General features: G+C 60.4%; 1 protein-coding gene across 1 annotated transcript in view; it reads right to left on the bottom strand.

Annotated features, from left to right (window-relative positions):
* Window positions 1-6,104, bottom strand: part of ABLIM2 (actin binding LIM protein family member 2) — a 142,469-nt gene extending 136,365 nt beyond the window's left edge. The window contains exon 1 of the transcript XR_013366367.1: window positions 5,965-6,104. The gene's annotated coding sequence lies outside the window, so the exon portion shown is untranslated. The remainder of the gene's footprint in view (window positions 1-5,964) is intronic.
* Window positions 6,105-6,321: the final 217 nt, after the last annotated feature.

Below are 6,321 nucleotides of genomic sequence, written 5' to 3' on the forward strand. Positions count from 1 at the left end.
GTAGGGCTTGCCGTTGGTGCATCCAGCATAAAGGCACACCTTCCACCCTCCCCAGCCCTGCCCACGGACAGGGACCACTCAGATCTCCCGGCTCAGGCACCAGATAGACACTCACTGACGTGGCCTCCCTGGCAGGCTGCGGAGAAACCCCCTTATACCAGGGAGCTGCTGTGTAAAGGGCAAGTGCTTCCTGCTACGAAATTGTCAGAGAAGGTCTAGGTGGCAGAAAAGGATGATGGGGGACCATGTTTCCCTGAAATGTTGGGTTAGCCTCAAACCCATATAATCTCTCTGGAAACAGTAGAGGAAGTGGGATGCACCTCTGAGGATGGCGGTAGCCCCTGTCTTTACACATGAGGACACTGAGGCCCAGAGAGGGAAGACAGCCTGTCCAAGGTCACATAGCAGCCCGGGTCGGTGGGGCTGGGATTCCCGGGAGCTCCGGCACCACCAGTGGGAGCTGCAGCAGAGGCATAGGACAGCCGTGATTGCTGCCTTGCAGTGGGAATGGACAGCTCTAGAAGGCCTCGAGGACCTGGTGGAAGGGAGAGCTGGGGCCAGAGGGTCAAGGTTACAGAGAGGCACACGGGCTTGACACGGTAAAAGTCTCTCTCACGGTCTGAGCTGTGTGGGAGCGGACCCTGGGCTGTGCTATGACCCCAGGTAGGAGTCCCTACAGAAGGCGAGGAAAGAGCATGCACTTTGGAGGCAGAGCTGGGTTTGAGTCTGGCTCTGCCTCCGTGGCTATGCACGGGCACGTGTCACACCTGGAAAATGCAAATATTGTTCATGGCCCAGGTGAGAAGATGGACCGTATAAGCCCCCCGTCAGCACAAAGCGTTACCATGATGTCCTAAATGGTCAAGGCTTATCCATTCCACTCAGCCACGCATCAGGAAAGGGCAGTAAATCACCCACGATGCAGGCACAGGGGGCAGGGTGGGGGCAGACGGAGCCCACCCAGTAGGGAAGATGAGTGTCTGGGCACACCGGGGTTCCAATCCAGCTCTGCTGTTCACAAGTGGTGCGGCATGATGCCAGGCGACCCACAGCCCATCTGGGCATCATAACTGGGGACACCCCAGCAGCCCCAAGAAGCGCTGTGAGGATCCAGGAGCATCAGGCCAGGCGTGGGGCCCAAGGGAGCGTCCCGTGAGCCGTGGCTGCCGTGACACTGAAGTAGGGTGCTGCCCGACACCCTAGAGGCCTCGCGGATGGAAACATCCTCAAGTAAACAAAGACGCTCCGCTCAGGTTGCTCTGCCCTGCGTCCTAGCAGCCTTGGGGCCCGCTGCTCTCAGCCCATGCAGGCGGCACACATCTGGTTTGTCCCCCCAAGCAGCTCGCCATGTGAGCATGATCAAAAAGCGAGCTACTGTCTGAACACCACCCGTGCTCTCCTACTGAGACTATTTTAACTGCCTTTCCAAGCCTCTCCCACGTGTCAGGACCTGCACCCTTGGTCCCTGTGGAGACCCCAAGCGGAGGGAGCATCAGAAGCACAGAGAGGTTCAGTGATCAATACTGCTAGCAGGTGGCAGAGCTGGAATGAGCCCAACAGACAGGAGTTCAGAGGAGGACTTACCAGGTCCCCTGTAGCAAGGGGTGCAAGGAAGCCCCCTTGTTGGGGCAGACCAGGGGCCAGAGTCCTGGCAGCTGCTGCTGTCCTCAACCGTTGCTGGCCCGGCCAAGGCCCGGTGCCAGGACAGACGCCACCGGCTGGAGCCCTTCCCACCCTCTCCTTTCATTACCCAGATGAACCCATATTCTCTGGCCAGCTCCCACGCTCCAGATGACTTTCTGGAGGCTCAGCGCATCAGACAGGTGACTTCTCCAAACATGAAGGTCACACTCCCTTTTCTGGGACAGTAAGACTGGACTTGCTAAGAGTTCATCAAAATCAGAACTTGATTCTAGAAAATATGCCATCTACCCCCAGTCAACCTTATTGACAGAAATGGTAATGAATCGAAGGGTCTCGGGCGGCAGGTTAGGGAGTCACCCTGAATCTCAGAGGACAACAGTGCAGAGCTCAGAGATGCCCATGCTGAGCTAGGGAGCACCAGCTGGTTCTTGGGCAACAACTGTCCTTTCTGGAGGCAATTTCAGATGTATTTTTGGGTCAGGATGGTTTGTCTTCTGCTGTCCCTAATTCAGAATGAGTCACGCAGGGAAACCGGGCACCAGGGCCTCGGCCCGTGGGAAACACCCTAATGCCTTCTACCTCCAAAAAGTGGGAAAACCTCTTTCTCCTCTTCCCCCCTAGAGAGGGAGACGGTTGCTGATGTCTGGACATGTGTCCTTCCTGATATTCCTCCTTTACCATGATCTCAGTTTGCAGACTTGAGATCACGTATGACGTAGGTTCTTCCCTCCGTTTGCTGAGTTAAACTGGTTTGCTCAAGCACGGCTCCCCACGTTAAAGCCTCTCACACACCGTTCACTAGAATGCCCCCCGCCACCCCCAGACCGTGAGAAGCTCCAGCAGGATGTGCACCGGGCGTGTTGTCACCCACGGCCGCACCCAGACCCGGAGTGCGCGGGGCACATGGTGGGTGTGGGAAGCCCTTGCCCAGTGAGCGAGTGACTGCGTGGCTGCCTGGTACCCGCCGTGCCCTCCACATGTAGGTGGCTCAACTTTCTGCTGTACTGATGTGAGCATCTTCATGGTGACGTCTTTGTCCACACCTGGACGAGATGAAGGGATGTGCCTCTGTTCCAAATATCTAGCGCTGCGCCAACCAGGGTAGGGGCCTGGGGCTCAGGTTCTGGCTCTGCCACATTCTCTGCATGACCTTGGACGGTTGCCTTTTCTTCTCCAGGCCTTGGTCCCCCTCTGTGCATGAATGGGTTTGGACGCAGCATCCTCTACGTCCTTCCAGCTCTGTGATGGATCCTAGCCCGGCAGCCATGAACACAGTGACGGAAACAGCCACCCAGGCTCTCCAGCTGGCCCTGCACCCGCTACGGGCCGAATGATGCCCCCCTGCAAATTCACATGCCCAAGTCCTAACCCCCAGTATCTCAGAATGAGTCTGTATTTGGGGACAGGAACTTCACAGAGTAGTTAAGGTAAAATAAGGCCAGCCAGGTGGTTGCTAATCCTATATGACTGGTGTCCTTATGAGAAGAGGAAATTTGGACCAAGCACATACAGAAGGAAACCTCAGTGAGCACAGAGAGAAGACAGCCATCTACAAATTAAGGAGGGAGGAGGGCTCAGAGGGAACCAACACCCCTCCCCGGCACACACACACACACACACACACACACACACGCACGCACCTTCAACATGGACTTCCAGCCTCCAGAAGTGCGTGCATAAAAATCTGTGGTTTAAGCCACCCTGTCTGTGGTGCTTTGACCAATACAGCCCGCCAGGAACCTCTGACCACCTCGGGGACTCCCACCTGCCAGGGTGTAGCCACCAAGGGATGGCATGCATCCAGGCCCACAGAGAACATGAGGTCTGCTCAAGGACTGGCACCCACTGGTGGCAGAGCTGACCCAGGAGCCCCTCCCAGCTCAGGTCCCCTCCCTATCCCCACTTTGCCCATTGCAACCCCAGAGGCTGCAACATTATGAGGCTACCACCTCATGGCCCACATGAGTGGGCCAGGGCTGCATGACAAGCTAAGGACATTCCCTCCCTACAAAGGGGAAACTGAGGCACAGGGAACCCATAGCTAGCGCGCTGGATTTGGATTTAGGCCTGATACAGAACGCCACCTCTGACACTTTCCCCGGCCACCCAAAATCAACGAGCCGCAAATAAGTAGGCAGATTCACGGGGCCCTGAGGTCATACCCAAGCAGTCTCAAAGGTGCACCAGGTCATCTGACTAAAGCAAGACATGCCTGAGGCCTGGTGGCATAAAAGAAAAAGGAGCCGCCCACCCAGGGAGATTGTATAGGTCACCTCAGGCTTTGACCCAAAGGCCCATCTGGGCAGCTGGACGCTGAACCAAGTGATGCCCACCCACACCTGCTGGCACCAAGCTCCAGGACAATGCCAGTCTCCTTGGCAGGAGGGCATCAGGGGACCTGCCTTCATTGGTGATAGAAGTCGCTGACCTGTCAGGTATGCGCGATGGCCAGACACGAGAGCCAGGTGCAAGGCACAAGGGACCATGCTCTCCCCCATCGCGCTGTACAAGGGATGGCCGAAGGACACATCTGGGGCACCAGCCTATCCCCAGGCAGATGGGGAGCAGACTCATGGGCAGCTCCAAAGGGCTGAGTTAACTCAGGAAGACTGAGGGGAACGTGACCATCCGGCAGTGACCATCACGAGCTACGAGCTACGGAGGACCTACTCTGTGGGGAGTCTCCCACGGGTATCTCGTTCTCTCCAGGTTAGGAGCAGCGCTACTTCTACACCTGGGGAAGCCAAGCTCGGGAAGGTGCCATCATTTGCCAAGATCACAATCTGCCACCAGGCAGACAGTACGGTTGAACCCCAATCCCCTTGCTCGTTGGGAATCATGACACCTCCCCCGTGGCCTCCAGTGCTCATACAGCCCTTCTTCCAGGACAACCACAAATGCCAGTGCTCCTTCCAGGGCTCCCCCTGATTACAGGAGGGACCAGAGGTATCAATTATGATCACAGAAGACCTAAAATTACCCTATGTGCACCCTGCCATTACCCCCACCTGCCATTAGATAAATGTGTCTGGAGCTTCTGCCAAGCCTTGGGGTGCCCTGCTCCCCAGCCACCTCCAGATAACAGGTTGGCCATTTCAGAAACCTTCTTCTAGAGAATGCTGCCTTCCGCTGCCTGCCATTTGCCTTCAGCCACTCTCCCAACGCCCACCGCCAGTGTGGTCCCTCCTTCCTGGGTTGGAGGGGGAGGAGACTATTCCCCCTGCTGGGAGATGGGTCCCTGGAAACAGCCCTCCCAAACCCAGAGCAGGGAGCAAGCACTCGCCAAATGCACACTCCCTCCCCCAGGCTGGTTTTTCCCCCAGCTTGTCCCGGCTTTTTTTCTGCACCATGGCCAAAGGCCATACTGCAGTCTGTGGCCCGACAGGCTCAGAGGAGAGAGTGCAGGAGTCAGGGAGCACCAGGTTAGAATCCGCACCCCACTGCGTGAGCTGAGCAAGTGACTCAAGCCTGGTGAGCCTCGGTCGGTCGCACCCTGAAAAACGGAGTGACGGCCCCTCCCTGCCAGGGAATGTACGGACCAACCCCCCTGCCCGGTTCCAGGCCACGGAGACTCTCTGAACCGCGGCTCCTCCGGCCGCGCATCAGACTCCCCTGCCAAGGCTTCCCTGCTGTCGGTCTCAGTTTCCCCAAGCGCAATAGGCTCGGTTGGCTTGTGACGATGTGGGATTTTCCAGGGCCGCACAGAGGCTGTCAGAGACGGTGGGTGCGGCGGGAGAGGCAGCAGTGGGGATGCGCAGGGGTGACGGGCCGGAGAGATGCCTACTGGAGGGAGATGGGGCGGCTCGCACACACCTGCAGGCTCTGCGTCCCCAATTCTGCAGCGGGCGAGCCCGGGGCGCCGGGGTCGGCCTGACGCCCACCCCCCAGCTCCCGCGGCGCGAGAGCCGCGCAAGGGCGGCGCCCCCTGCCGCAAAGCCCCCAGTGCCATCACACCTCTCCGTAGCAGGGTCTGCGGCCCTGCGGCCCTGCGGCCCTGCGCCCCTGGCCCGTAGGGTCGCCTTCTCCAACCTGCAGCGACCTGGGACCCGTGAGAAGCAAAAAAGTGGCGCCTTCCAGACAGCCCGGCGCAGCCACCCTGGCCGGCGCGGTGGGAAAGGGGTCCCCAGCCCGCGCTGCAGACCTGCACGAGCCCGGGCGCAGGGGCAGGGGGCTGAGGGCCCGCCCCGAGGGTCCGCAAGACCCTGGGGCAAAAGTTGGGTAGAGCCCTGGGTGATTTCCCCCGCGCTGCAGGTGCAGCCCTAGAATGCTGTGCCGCGATCCGGCTCGGGGACGCGCTGGTCCCTCCATCCGCACACTCACCTGCACTCATCTCAGCGGCAGCTGGGAGGCGGGCGGTCCGGCGCTGCGGCAGCCCGACGCTCCTGCCCGCAGGTGCCGCGCCCGCGCGATCGCCCGCCCGCCCGCCGGTCCGCGGGTGCGCCGGCCCTGGGCTCGGTCGGCGCCCGCCCGCAGCGCCGCCGCAGCCCCCCGGCGCGCCCGCCCCGCCCCGCCCCGCCGGCCCCGCCCCCGCCGGCCCCGCCCCCGCCGGCCCCGCCCCTGCGCGCCGCCCCGCCCTCCCCGCCCCGCCCCGCCCGCCCCCCCCGCGGGCGGGACGCACCCTGGGAAGTGTAGGCTCGGCGCCCCCGCCTCTCCGCCTTTGCGGCCCAGCCGCCGCGT

Source organism: Canis aureus, chromosome 2 (genome assembly GCF_053574225.1).
Source record: "Canis aureus isolate CA01 chromosome 2, VMU_Caureus_v.1.0, whole genome shotgun sequence".
Lineage (NCBI taxonomy): Eukaryota > Metazoa > Chordata > Mammalia > Carnivora > Canidae > Canis > Canis aureus.